Source organism: Chiloscyllium plagiosum, chromosome 47 (genome assembly GCF_004010195.1).
Source record: "Chiloscyllium plagiosum isolate BGI_BamShark_2017 chromosome 47, ASM401019v2, whole genome shotgun sequence".
Classification (NCBI taxonomy): domain Eukaryota; kingdom Metazoa; phylum Chordata; class Chondrichthyes; order Orectolobiformes; family Hemiscylliidae; genus Chiloscyllium; species Chiloscyllium plagiosum.
In genome coordinates this window covers 5,935,598-5,951,203 of record NC_057756.1, presented here as the reverse complement: position 1 = coordinate 5,951,203, position 15,606 = coordinate 5,935,598, and the positions used below count along the sequence as shown (strand labels likewise).

The window sequence follows — 15,606 nt, the reverse complement described above, 5'->3', positions numbered from 1 at the left end:
AGGAGGCCACATCGGGTGCAGCGGATGCAATAGATGATGTGTGTGGAGGTGCATCCGCTGCACCCAACGTGGCCTATCATCTTCACCTTAACCTCCTTCCAACTATCGCATTCCCAACGTCCCTCCCCCCAGTCCCTCCTCCCTACCTTTTATCTTAGCCTGCTGGGCACACCTTCCTCATTCCTGAAGAAGGGCTTATGCCCGAAACGTCGATTCCCCCGCTCCTTGAATGCTGCGCTTTTCCAGCAACACCTTTTTCATCACTGGATTTTTGACTAGATTCATAATGGACTATACTACACAATGTTTTGGTCTCCCTTGTGCAGTTATATTATAGCCAAGATTCAAACATTCCACTTAGAAACATGTCTTGATATTAGAATAAGATTGTGGAATTGGGAGAGTAAATAGCATAATTCATTGTTCTCTTTAACCTAAAACATGTTTTTATTCAAGAGTGGAATTATTGCAGGTAAATGATAGAAATTTGTGATATATAGAGAGAACAGGTGACAAAGTGTACATTTTTTGCGTGAATTGGAAGGTGGGGTGGTGCTGAGGGTGAATGAGAAGCAGAAGGAAGGAGAGAGAGAAAGAGACTTGAACAATTTACTTAAAGTTACCAAGATTACAGTTTACAAAGTCCCTTTGTACTTCAAATTCCTGAAGCCCTTTTAGAAAGAATCTACACTCTATTCTTCCCAAAGTGCATCCTCATCCTTCTCAATTCCATCTGCCAATTCTTCACCCACTCTCTTGGTCTGTTGAATCCTTCTGCAGTTTTCCCACCTCCCCGACACGACCTGTCCCTTCACCTATCTCTGTGTCATCTGCAAACTGAGCAACAAGGTCCTCAGTTCCTTCATCCGGATTGTTAGTGCGTAACACAAATTATGTTTGCTGAACAACTAATGGTTAGATACAGAGGACAGGGAAGAATCTTATGCGGCTTCATCTCCCCATCAAGACGCTCCATCGGAATTTGGGATTAGCAGGTCAGGATCAATGGCGCAAGAGAGGCCAACGGAAAAACCAACGGGAAACTGGTGACATGGGAATTTGAGAATTTCTCATGTGGAATCTGAGGACAATGGGTTTTAATGTACTATTCAATGAAGGAAATCATTAACTGTAATGTTACTAGCTTCCAACAAGAATCAAAGCATTGGAAAGTGGGACTCATGTTGGGTTAGTCCAGAAGAAATAGGAGTGGCAGGAGGCAATTCAGCTCCTCAAGCCTGCTCCACCATTCAATACCATCCCAGCTGATAGTGTAGCTTTGGCCGTACAGACTGGATGGGCCAAAGGCCTCTTCTGTACTGCCTGAATGTATAATTCTATAATCTATCCCATGGCAAGTAAGATACTTGAAGAAACACGAGGTACCACCCAGTGCGGGAATGTACTACAATAAACAATAATTCAGTTGTTCCATCCCTTTCAGAAACAGTCTCACACTGCGTTCCGACGCGCACACTCCCATTCCTCGGCATAGGAGAAACAAAAATGTGTACATGAGCTCAAAGCCGCATATATATGGTGAAAATCTCTTCACTTAGCAAACTTCAAATGCTTTTTATAAGTTACATAGATAGATAGACAGACATATCGATAAATGGTTACAGAGATAGACAGTTAGGAGATTTAGTCAAGTGGGAATTGGTTTAGCTCAGTTGGTTTGCAGAGCAGTATGGTACCAACAGCGTGGGTTCAATTCCCATCGCCAGTTTGAGGTTACCATGAAGGACTCTCGTCCCTTGCCTGAGGTCTGGTGGCCCTCAGGTTAAGTCACCTTTCTCTAATGAGAGAGCAGCCCTATGGTCTGGTAAGACTACGGGTACACAATACATAGTTAAGTGTACAAAGTTAAAAATCACACAACACCAGGTTATAGTCCAACAGGTTTAATTGGAAGCACACTAGCTTTCGGAGCGTCGCTCCTTCATCAGGTGATAGTGGAGGGCTCAATCCTAACACAGAATTTATAGCGAAAATTTACAGTGTGATGTAACTGAAATTATACATTGAAAAATTGATTGTTAAGCCTTTCATCTGTTAGAATACCATGATAGTTTCACTTCTTTCATGTGTAAATTACAAAACTACTCACTTACCTGAAATTGCTGAGGGAATTAGTCACCGGGACAATGTCTAACTATGCTGGCGAGACAGAGGAAACTGCGTATCTATGAAAACCAGCTTTTCAGCAGAGTTCAACTTCTGTAACTTCTGAAATCAAAATCAGAGGATTCACTCTGCGAGAATGTACACCCTGCTTCCTCCTTTTATTTCAACATCATCACATTATCACGTCATTTGATGGGTTGTTGATTCACAGCATGTGGGCCTTGCTGACAAGTACATCCCTAATTACCCAGAGGGCAGCTGGATTGTTGTGGGGTCTGCAGTCACATGTAGGCCTGACCAGGGAAGGTGAGCAGATTTCCTTCCCAAACAGACATTAGTGAACCAGATGTTCTGCTTCCCCTGACAATGGCCATCTTTAGACTCTTAAAACCAGATTTGTTTTTAAAACTCATTCATCTGCTGTGGCAGGATTCGAACCCAGGTCCCTAAAACATTACCAGGGTCACTGGATTAATAGTCTAGTGATTATACCAGCAGGCCTCTGCTTCTTTAGTGCCCCAAATCCTGATGCATTCAATGTCGATTGAAAATGTATAAAGGTGAATAAATCCCCAGGAATTCATCAGGTGTATCCCAGAACTATGTGGGAAGCTTGGAAAGAGATAGCTGGACCCCTTGCTGAGATATTTGTACCATGGATAGGTATGGATGAGTTGCTTGAAGAATATGCATTAAATAATGGCACCACATTAGTTAAGAAAGGTGGTAAGGATAAGCCATGGACCAGTGTCCCTGATGTCAATGGTGGGCAAGTTGTTGTAAGGGATGCTGAGGGACATGATTTACATGTTTTTGGAAAGGCAAGACCTGATTAGGAATAGTCAAATGGCTTTATGCGTGGAAAATTGTGTCTCACTAACATGACGGAGTGTTTTGAAGAAAGTACAAAAGATTGATGAAGGGAGAGAGGTTGTCAATATAAACTTCAACAAGGCATTTCACAAGGTTCCCCATGGTAGACTGGTTAGCAAGGTTAGACCACATGGAATCCTGGAACAGCTAGACAATTTGGATATAAAATTGGCTTGAAAGCAGGAGTCACAGGCCTGTGCCCAGTGGTGTGCCGCAAGGATCTGTGCTGGGTGCACTGCTTTTTGCCATTTATGTAAATGACTTGGATGTGACCGTACGAAGTATAGTTTTTAAGTTTGCAGATGACACCAATATTGGTGATGTAGTGGACAGTGAAAAAGGTTATCCCAGATTACTATGGGACCTTGATCAGATAGGTCAATGGGCTGAGGAGTGGCAGATGGAGTCTAATTTGGATAAAAATGAGCTGTTACATTTTGGTAAGGCAAGCCAGGGCAGGAGTTACACAGTTAATGAATGGGCCTTGGGGAGCGTTCTTGAGTAGAGTGACCTTGAGGTGTAGCTGCTTAGTTCCTTGGAAGTGGAGATGCAGGTAGACAAGGTGGGGAAAAAGACGTTTGGCACGCTTGCAATCATTGGTCGTGCATTGAATATAGGAGTTGGGAGGTCATAGTGCAGCTGTACAGGGCATTAGTTTGAGGCCAGTTTTAGCTACTGTGTTCACTTCTGGTCTCTGCTGCAGGAAAGATGTTGTGAAACTTGAAAGGGTTCAGAAAAGATTTACAAGGATGTTGCCAGGGTTGAAAGATTTGAGTTATAAGGAGAGGCTAAATAGGCTGGGATTTGTTTTTCCCTGGAGTGTCAGAGGCTGAGGGGTGACCTCACCATGCCCATCGTATTTTTATAAAAAGGCCTAATTCATATAATCTGCCATTGTAACTTTATCACTGAGGACTAAGACTCACCTCTGATGTGTTATTCAAAGGTTTGGACTGGACAGAAATACATTCAGAGATGTGAAAGGGTTCATGTATACGTAGTGTCTAGTAATTGTCAACACTGAGGGAGAGGTTCCTGAAATATTTGGAAAAGCTGACCTACTACAAGTTAGCCACAGATTAAGATTAGATTCCCTACAGTGTGGAAACAGGCCTTTCAGCCCAACAAGTCCACCCTGACCCTCCGAAGAGCAACCCACCCAGACCCACTCCCCTACATTTACCCCTGACAAATGCACCTAACACTATGGGCAATTTAGCACGGCCAATTCACCTAACCTGAAAATCTTTGGCCTGTGGGAGGAAACTGGAGCACCCAGAGGGAACCCACGCAGACACGGGGAGAATGTGCAAACTCCACACAGACAGTTGCCCGAGACAGGAATTGAATCTGGGACCCTGGCACTCTGAGGCAGCAGTGCTAACCACTGAGCCATTGTGCCGCCCATTAACATGTTTGATACTGTCCTTTGCTTTAATGAGGCAGGATGAAATCAAATCTAATAAACTACATGATATCTTATTAAATAGGAACAATAAAAATGGCCAGTGACTTGAGTATTTGCTTTCAAAGTAGCAATGTTTGAACTCAAATGCCACATTGTGGAGTTTTTAAAAAATCGTTCCCAGGATGTGGATATCACTGTCTAAATTCCCATCTCAACCACCCTCCCAGGCAGTGCATTCCGGATCCCCACTACCCTCTGGGTGAAGCAATCCTCAAATCCCCCTGTCTTTCAACTTTAAATGATGCCCCTTGTTATGGAGGGGAGAGGAGAGGCCTTCATGGTACCTTTAGCTCCCATGGGATTTGAACTCATGCTGTTAGCCTTCCTCTGCATTTCAAACCAGCCACCTGAGTAACTGCACCTCCCCTCCCCCAGCCCCCTTCACTTGCCTCTGCATTTTCAGATTTAGCATGTCATCTGGAAAGAAGCACATTTTCTGCAGGTTGCAATATGCAACACTCAGATGGATGTCAGACTGGATGATCTGGTCAGTATACTTGAATGAGAGTAGAATTGATGCTTATCCAGCTTGTTCTGATTCTGTTGTATTTTGTTCTCTTTTACTTTGAACTCATATGCCACTACTTCAGGGGCAGAGATGGACAGATACCACTTTGAAATTGACTGTAACAACCAAGACAAAAATAGGGATTCATCACTTTGTAAGTGAGAAAAACCGCAGAAAGCTGTAGAACAAAGGGACTTGGGGCAGTGAAAGGGGGCATGTGTGCATCAAACACAGAAAGCTAACGACTTGTGCGGAGGTAATCGGGAAGGACTAATGGAATGCTGGCCCTTATTTCAAGGGGATTGAAGGATGAGTAGGGAAACCTGACTGCCACTGTGTAAGATGCTGGGGAGACCAGATCTGGAGCAACATTTGTCCCTTTATTTAGGAAAATTATCATTTCATTGGAGGCCATTCAGAGGTTCACTTGGATGATCCCCAGGATGAAGGGATTGCCTTATGAGCAAAGGCTAAACAGGTTGGAAGTCTACCTGCTGGAGTTTACAAGAATGAGAGATGACCTAATTGAAATCGATAGAGGACCGACAGTCAACGCTGTCAGAGGGTGATTCCCCTCACTGGAGAATCTAGGACCAGAGGGAAACATCTCAGAATAAAGGGGCACCAACTGAAGACTGAGATGAAGAGTAATTTATTCTCTCAGAGGGTTGAATGTCCTTGTCACAGAGAACTGTGTGCAGAGGCAGTGTCATTGCGTAAATTGAAAGCTGAGACAGATAGATTTTTGATCAGTCAGGGAATCAAGGGAGAGAGGCAGGAAAGTGAGGTGAGGAGAATGGGATCAGCCCCGATCCTATGGAAAGACAGAACAGGTTCATGGGGCTAAACGGTCTTCTCCTGTTCCTATTATTTTTTGATCTTATGGTCTTATTCAAAACACCAGCCTATTCTTTCAGACGCCATTGTATCTGAACTTTTGCATGGTTTCAGTCTATGTTGCCGGTGTGCCAGTCAAGAAGTGAATTCATGGAGGAGAAAGTGAGGACTGCAAATGCTGGAGATCAGAGTCACAGTGAATTCACTCCAAATTGAAATCATGGCTAAACATCGAAGTAAGAGGTTGCAAATGTTGTAAAAGCTGTTAGATAACCCACAATGCCCTTTTGGGGGGAACTCCAGTATTTTGACCCAGTGACACTGAAGTAAGGGCCAATCTATTTCTAAGCTGGGATGGTGAGTGACTCGGAGGAGAAGTTGCAGGGGGTGGTGTTTCCCTGCACCTGCTGGCCTTGCAGATGGAAGTGGTTGGAGGTTTGGAAGATGCTGGCTGAAGATCTTTGGTGAGATCCTGCATTGCATCTTGTAGATATTACACACTGCTGTTATTGAGAGTCAGCAGTGGAGGGAATGGACATTTGTGGATGTGGTGCTGATCAAACAGGCTACTTTGCCCTGGAAGCTTTGAGTGTTGCAGCTGCACCCATCCAGGCAAATGGGGAATATTCCATCACACTCCTGACTTGTGGAGTTGGTGGACAGGCTTTGGGAATTCAGGAAGTGAGTTACCGGTAATAGGGAGTTTTTCTTCCCTTGGTGACAAGCTATACCACTGGGGTTAAGATAACAAATTGGCTCATTTCGTGATCTTCAGGTGATTGAGAGGTTAGAAGCGAGGAAAATGCACAAAATACCAGGACACAGTGATGCAGAAGAAATCACACTGGCAATGGAAATAAGGAACTAATGCTGTGGAGAAAGAGAGAAAGGGAGAGAAACAGTTAACATTTCAAGTCTTCAGAAGTGATAGTCACTAGAGAGAAGTAGTATATGCTGATGACAGGGAGTTTGGGCTGGGGGGGGGGAGGAGAGGACAGATAAAGGTGTGAGGGATAGGTGGAGACAGAACACAGAAGAAAGTTAGGGAAAGGGATGGTCGACAATTAACCAAGGGAGGGGAAAAGAACATGGAAGGTGGTGTATCAGGCTCTGAAACAATTGGACTTGATATTGAGTCCTGCAGGCTGTGGGAGATGAGGTGCTGTTCTTCCAGTTTGGTCTGAGCTTCACTGCAGGGAAACCCGGGGTGGGGGGTGGGGGATATTGGCTAGGGTTGGGGCAATATGGTGGGATGAAGGGGCAGGTAACTGCAAGCTCAGGATTCGGAGATGCCGCTATTGGACTGCAGTGTACAAAGTTAAAAAGCACACAGCACCAGGTTATAGTCCAACAGGTTTATTTGGAAACACTAGCTTTCTGAGCGCTGCTCCTTCATCAGCTGGTTGTGGAGAATAAGATCGTAAGACACAGCATTTACAGCAAAAGTTTACAGTGTGATGTAACTGAAATTATATATTGAAAAAGACCTGCATTGTTTGTTAAGTCTCTCATCTTTTAGAATGAACATGTTGGTTTCAGTTCTTCATATGTAAATCACAGAACATTTAAAAGTGACATTCTCAAGTGAACTTTAGTAACTGTGAATGGTGAACTCGGCCCAGACAGTCACAAAGGCCAACCTCCCATCTATAGAATCCATCTCCCAGGCCCGCCGTCAAGGAAAGGCCGCCAGCATTCTCAAAGATCCGTCCCACCCTGGCAATGTTTATCTACAACCTCTACCATCGGGGAGAAGGTACAGAAGCCTGATACACACACCAGCCGGTTTCAAAACAGTTTCTACCCTACTGTTGTCAGAATACTGAATGGACTGACAAACTCTTAACATTCGCCTGTACCTGTGTTTTTGTTTTTGCTGCTGTTTACCTATTATTTGCTAATCTAAGCTACTTAACTCTGTGATCTGCCTGTGCTGCTTTTCACTGTGCCTCAGTACATGTGACAATAAATTCAATTCAATTCATTCAATTCATATTTCTACTGGATGTGCTTGCTTCGATGAGGCCTGACTCAGTCATTGCTAATCTTCAGTCCCTCCCTGAGATAAAGGAGAGCTGGGGTCTAATCTCACGCATCACATTTTCATAGCCATTACATTAACTCAGAGAACAAGTCTTTAAGCCAACAAATCTATGAAGTTCCATTAACCTGTTCACACAATATTACCAAAAAGAATTGTTTGTCAAATTGGACGTGAATCCTTCATTCTTTCAAGTAACATACAACAGTGAGCAGCTAGTCAAATGGATTCACAAAGCTGTGTGTTTAAAGACACTACAGTCAGGTTAACAATCTATCTACAGCGAATGTGAACACAGGTCATTTATTGGTTATTTTAGCGGCACAATACTGAATTTTCAAAAACATTTTGATTGACCACTTTTCTCTCCCGATATAGCCAAACTCCAGGAGCAAAAATGTCCGCTTACTTCCGATTTGCAATTTGCCACTGCTAAATGGCTCCTATCTGTGTGTTGCCCTATGGAGGCAGACAGGTGTACGTGTGGACACTTCCACAGAACATAGGAACAAGCCCTTCAGCGCACCATGTCTGTGTCCGACCATGGTATTTCCATTATTTTATCGTAAAACAGTCCTCAGAATTAGAGGCTTGGAGATTGGATTCCAGAAGGTAGGGTGGACACAGCCAGCTGGAAGAAGGGGCAATAGCAGTGAGGCAATTACCTTGAGGCATGAACACAATCATTTGAAAGACAAATATTGAGGTGTGCTGCAATGTAGTCAAGTCTTCCATCTAGTGGCAGCAGGTATAACTGCAGATACCAAATCAATTGGTGAGGAACTGACACTCTTCATCTCACACTTCAGAGAATAGAATCACACAGTACACGAGACACCCTGTGGTCCACTTTCCCACTCGAGGCCCCCGTAGCTTTGAATGTTCTAACACTTCCAGTTCTCACCCAAGTGCTTTTTAAAGATTGTGTGGTTTCCCACCTCACCCACCCTCCCAGGCAATGCACTCCAGAACCTGAACACACTCTGGGTAAAAATATAAATTCTCAAATCCCCCACCCTCTGGGTTAATTTTCTTTTTTCTCTTTGTTGTTGACCCTCAGGGAACAGAACAATCCCATCCCCCCTGTCCATGCCCCTCATAATCTTACACACCTCCGTCAGGTCCTCCCTCAACCTTCTCTGCTTCAAAGAAAAGACCCTAAGCTTATCCAGGCTTTCTTCATCGCCGAACTGCTCCATCCCTGGCAACACCCTTGACGAATCTCCTCTGCACTCCATCCAGTACAATCACATTCTTCCAAGAGTGCAGAGACCAGAACCGTGCACATTTTTCCAGCTGTGGCCTCACCAAAGTCTGGTCCAGCTCCATCATCACCTCCCCGCTCTTATAATCTGCACTGCGACTGATAAAGGCAAGTGTCCCATATGTCTTCGTAATTGTCCTGCCACCTTCTGGGTTCTCTGGACAAGCTCCCAAGATCCCTCTGCTCCCCCGAGCTTCCTCGTGTCCTGCCATTCATTGAGTATTCCCTTGTCTTGCTTCTTCTTCCAAAGTGCATCACATTTAACTTACTAACCAGTCTACCGTGTGAGACTTTGTTGAAGGTCTTTCTAAAGTCTAATGTTGTGCCATGGTTTAAGAAAGGCTGTAAGGAGAAGCTTGGGAACTGTAGGCCAGTGAGTCTGATATCAGTGATGGGTAAGTTTGGAGGGGATTCTGAGAGATAGGATTTATATGAATTTCGAGAACTGATGAGGGATAGTCAGCATGGCTTCGTGCATGGGAAATAGTGTCTCATTAACTTGATTGAGGTTTTGAAGAGGTGATCAAGTTAGTTGAGACAGTACGGGGTAGACATTATCTACAAGGAGCCACTTGTGGAATACTGTGGACAGTTCTGGTTGCCCTGATATAGGAAGGATGCTTGAGTCATAGAGTCATACAGTACAGATAAAGGCCCATTAGCTCAAACTGGTCTAAGCTGACCAAAACGTCCATCCACACGAACCCCATTTCCCTGCACTTGGCCCATTTCCTGCTAAACCTTTCCTATCCACATATTTATCGAAATGCCTTTCAAATGTTGTTAATGGACCCATCTCAATAACTTCCGCTGGAAGCTTATTCCATATTTGTACATACCATCCTGTGTGAAGAAGTTGCCCCTCAGGTTCCCTTTTATTCTTTCCCTCTAAACTGATACCCTATGGTCCTTGATTCCTCAACCTTGGGAAAAAGACTGAGTGCATTCCCCCATCCTTGCCTCTTGTGATCTTATATACTTCTATAAAGATCCCCTCTCAGTCTCCTACGCTCTAAAGAAAAAAAAGTCCTTGCGTGTCTAACCTCTCCCTATAACTCAGACCACTGAGTCCTGGCGACATCCTTGTAAATTTCTTCAGCACTCTTTCCAGTTTAATAACATCCTTCCCATAGCACGGTGACCAAAACTGAACACAACACTCCAATTGCGGACTGACCAACTGCAACATAACTTCCCAACCTCTCTACCAAATGCCCTGACTGATGAAAGCCACTGTGCCAAAAGCCTTCTTCACTGCTCTGTCTACCTGTAACTCCACTTTCGGAAAATCATGCCCCTGTACTCCAATGCCTCTGCTCCACTACACTCCTTAAGGCCCTATCATTCACTATGAAACTCATACCTTGATTTGACTTTCCAAAACACAAGACCTCGCACTTATCTATATTAAACTCCAACTGACATTTCTCAGCCCACTTCCCCAGCTAATCAAGGTCCTGCTGCAATTTCTGATAACCGTCTTCACTGTCAACGATATCACCTATTTTAGTATCATTTGCAAAGTTACTAATCATGCCTTGTGTATTCTCATCTAAATCATTGCTATAGTTAACAAAGAACAATGGTTGAGCACTGACCCAAGGCACTCCACTAGTCACAAGCCTCCTCCAACTGTTTCCCTCTGCTTTCTACCATCAAGCCAATTGCGTATCCAATTTGCCAGCTCCCCCTGGATTCCATGCAATCTAACTTTCCAGTGCAGCCTATCATGTGGAACCTGAGTAAAGACCTTACTGAAATTCAAATTGACGATGACAAATGCCCTGGCCTCATCAACCTTCCTGGTCACTTCATTAAAGAACTCTAACAAATTTGAGAGGCATGCACAAAGCTGTGCTGACTGCTCCTAATCAAACCCTGTCTTTCCAAATGCATGTACATCTTATCTCTCAGAATCATCTCAAATAACTTACGTTACGACACGGCGGTGAATCCCTGTATTAATTAAACCAAACACCCAGAAAAGCTCACCCCGCCTCATAATCTGTTAAAATATGAGTGACAGAAAACTCCCAAATTCTACTATTCAAACAAATTACCAATTTATTCTTTAATTCTGAACATTAAAAAACAACTCTAAGCTCCCCTTTAGCTTAACTGCTTATTAACGGCCTCCAACTCTATAACAATATACTGTTCCAATAAGACATTTATTAAAATTACTTCAATTTAATTTCAAAACCACAGAACCACTGTTATTTTATGTGACTTCACTCTTCCAGCTGCTGAATTCCCTGTGTCCTCTTCTTTCATTTTATCATGAGTACATTTCATACGGGAAGGTACCTCTGAAAGAGAGTGTTTCCTAATTTCTTGGATCTGTCTTGATGGCAGTTGTTCTCTCTCCAATTTGCAAAATGTTCGCAGTTTTATATCTCCAACATCGGATCGTCTCATTGGTTCGATGTTGCAAAACAATAAATTCAAACTCGACTGTGTTTAGTATCCTGGGGCATAAATTAAACTGATTGGTTATGTTTGAACTGTTGTCAAAACAGCAACCAAAACTCTGGTATCCATTCCACAGCCAAACGTTGCATATTTTCAATTTTCCAATACACTCTGTGACTGCTATCTAGTTATATACATAGGTGCTTATAATCTCTCAGTTCACACTCTCAAATGTACAGTACACATCTTCAACTTCATTACACTTACCCACTGTAGGTGATAGGCTTCCTAGTCTATAGTTCCCAAGTTTTTCTTTGCAGTCCTTCTCAAATAAGGGCACAACAGTTGCCACCATCCAGTCTCCCAGGACCTCACCTATGGTTACCAATGAAACAAAAACTGTCAGCCAGGGCCCCCGCAATTTCTTCTCTAAACTCTTGCAGTGTTCTTGAAAATATCTGGTCAGGACCAGGAGATTTTTCCACCTTCATATATTCTAATACGTCCAACATCTCCTTTACTGTGATACTGTCCCTAAGATATGACCACTAGTGCCCCCAATTTCCACACTAAATGCAGAGGAGAAACATTCATTGAGGACCTCACCCATCTCCTGCAGTTCTACACATACATGTCAACCATGGTCCTTGAGAGGTCCTTTTCTCTCTCTAGTTTTTTTTTTACTTTAATATACTTAAAGAACCTCTTTGGATTCATCCTAATCTTTCCTCATGTTATTAATTTGGCAATACTTACAAGGATATTCCTGAGACTAGAGGCTTGAAGTTATAAGGAGAGGCTGGATAGGTTGGGACCATTTCCCTTGGAGCAAAGGAGGCTGAGACATGAAGTTACAGAAGTTTATAAAACCATGAGGGGCACAGATGAGACTCTTTTCTCCAGAGTAAGGGAGTGGAGGGCATAGGTTAAGGGGAGAGGCAGAAGTTTTAAAAGAGACCTGAGGGGCAATTTTTTTCATGCAGCGTGTATGGAACAACTTATTTTTTTTTCTACACGTGTTGGTACATTGTGTGACAATTTAATTGTGCATCTGTCTGCCTCTGAGTGAGATTACTTGTTTGTTAAGTAAATGCACATAATTGTGATTGTGAGACATCTTTTTTTGAGATTTGTCACACACATTCTTTGTGAACATGGGGTTGATCCTGTGCCTTCTCCTGCGGGTAAATATGGATATTATCCTGTAGTTATCAGTGTCGAGTCCTCAATGTGATTGCGATTTCAAGTTAGTTCAGTTCGAATCAAAAGGATTTTGTACGTCTCATCCTCTAGGTGTCAGTTTCTATGTATTCTCTGAAGGTGTTGCTTTACTGAAGTTTCTGTTAATCTTTGGAATTTTATGTGAGTTCACTCAGACTAAACCAGTTGCTACCTGCTTCATTCTTTGAGTGGCCATATGATCTGTATCTCCAATTTTCTGATTCACTCTCTACTTATCATTCTGACACTGCAGAAATGAATGTTAAAGTTGGGAAATGATTGATACATTTATTCACAATAATAAAAGTACAATTCAAACTCTGTCTCAGAGAATGTGGAATGGATTCTATATTTGGAAAACAAAATTGAAGGAAGATTCATTCTGCACCTGAAAATCGCTCACTCCGTGGAAATAAGATTTGTTTGATGAACTGCACTTTTCAGTCTTCTGCATTATGCACGGGTGAGGCTGGAGCTCTCTATTTTAGGGTCTGGTGCTTTGACAGACACAAAAGGGGCTCTGCATTTGCACAGTCTCCACCACTGAATATGGGAGTGCTGTACATTTCTCAATTCATCGGTAACTCAATCTGACACTGAACATGTGGTTGGGTAGCAGATACCAGTGTTTGATAATTCATGTGCACCTCTACTTAAGTTTATTTCATTCAGTGTCTAATGCAATGTGCACGATTGGGTTGAATTCTGCAGCTGTCTGACTGTGACTGAAGGAGAAGGATTAATCCTGGTGTGTGTCAGTCTCGGCTGGTTTATGGGAGCGGTATTGGCTCTGGATGTTTTATGCTGTTCCCATGAATTCTCATTTGTCCTCTCCGCAAACGAGAATATTAGTTTGAGATATCAGAGACATCTGCCATAATTACTGCTGCTTGGGTGTTAAGATACCTGACACCCATCTAAATACATTTTAAGGTCAGCTGGAATGTTATTGTGGAATTCTTCCAAACTCAAAATTACGCTAAGCATGGAAGTATTTCACCAAAATTGACACAAAACTGAAAGTCATTTTGTCACAAAGCAATGTTTGCAGTAAAATGTAGCCTGCTAGCATAGTGCTGTCTGAGTCCTGGCTCAGGAATTCTGTTTTGATAGCCTGACCTTGCAGTTGTAGACAGTCCCTGCTCCTCTGGCTGCTTCGACAGTTCTGCTTCATAGTATGATGCATTGTTTCACTCTGTCCCTTATCGATTGTTCTTGCCTCGCTGAACCTGCAGTATAAGATAACATTCAGTTCTGTAGACATGAAGAAATGTCGGTCTGGACAACGTACATGAACCTTAAGACTGCCTCTAGATTGCATAATTAATTCTATATAACTTATATTTCGTTGGAACTGCATCAGACTTCACTGAACAAAGATGTAATTCCTCATGGCCATGAATAAAGCTAATTAATTGCTCAAGGTCCTCTCTCCTGACTACAGAGGAACCTCGATTATCCAAATATCAATTATCCGAATTTTGGTTTACCTGAAGGAGATCTCGAGTTCCCGATAGAAACGTTATGTCAAAGAGCTGTTTCAACGCTGATCGCATCTTTTGTTTACAGGTACAATGATTAAAAATGAACTCGGCTCACTGAGATGCTGCCGTGAACAGTCCTGGACAGTCCAGGCACCATCTCCAAATTACTGACCTCCTGCCCTCTCTCTCACTCCCCCTCCCTACCCAACACTTTCCCTGGAGTTCGACAGAGCGGTGAACCCTAAAACCTCCTTCGCCAGATAATCTCTCCAACATTGTCCTGTATGAGCAAAGGTGGGACCTGTCAAAACGTTGCAGTAAAAGGTTGTGTGCAAGTGTGTGTTATTTAGAGACGCACCCCCCCAACCCCCCAAAAGCAGCAGCAGTCTTATTGTTGGTGTACAGTCTAGCTGCCCCAGGGTGGAGGGGGTGGGTCAGCCGGGGGCACAGACAGAGGTTGGACAGTGGATAGTGTGTGTGTGTGTGGGGTGGGTGGGAGAGCGATGTTAGGCAGCATTGGGGGGCAGTCGGGGCTGGGACAGACAGGATTGGAGGGTATGCGGGGGCTCACGCACAGCGTGCTGCTGCCTAATCTCCTGAACGGAGAGCAGACTTCACAGAAAACTCCGAGCTCCAGAGGAAATCAATTAACCCAATAATCAATTATCCAAATGTAATAGTGCCCATTTCGTTTGGATAATCGAGGTTCCTCTGTACTTTGTTTTGCAACATTTGGCATAAGACGATTTTCCCAACAGTTGGTGTAGTTGGCAGGATCTCCATTTTCTGAGGCTTTCTTGAACCTGTTGCTATTGTAGGAGGTCCTTGCTGAATCTGCTCAAGGCTCCCCTTGAATCGGCTTATGTGGAATACCCCTGAGCCTGCTGTGAGCTTTGATTGGCTTTTTTTTGAAAAAAAAAGACAGGGAACGATAGAGTGTTAAAATATCAGCCGGCTGCGTGATCTGGCCCTGAGTGAACATGCTGATCCCTTTTTAAGGGAAAGACGCTGTGGTAAGACATTACCCAGAAAGAGCACAGTCGTTGGGTTAGAGGGAGCATTAGAGACCATCCTGATCAACAGTCTAATCTACAGGAAGAAGCCGTGGCAAGACAGAAATCGGCATAATTCTAAATTCAGGATCAGTGGTGCTGGAAGAGCACAGCAATTCAGGCAGCATCCAACGAGCAGCGAAATCGACGTTTCGGGCAAAAGCTCTTCATCAGGAATAAAGGCAGAGAGCCTGAAGCGTGGAGAGATAAGCTAGGGGAGGGTGGGGGTGGGGAGAAAGTAGCATAGAGTATTCTTGTAGAGAGAGGAGGAAAACGTCTTCAAGGCAGGCATCCTTGCAAGAGGATTCGCAGTAGGGTT

General features: G+C 43.5%; 1 pseudogene; it reads right to left on the bottom strand.

The window, feature by feature from the left end:
- The window catches only part of LOC122544169, a 67,203-nt pseudogene extending 54,187 nt beyond the window's left edge, over nt 1–13,016 (bottom strand).
- Nucleotides 13,017–15,606: the final 2,590 nt, after the last annotated feature.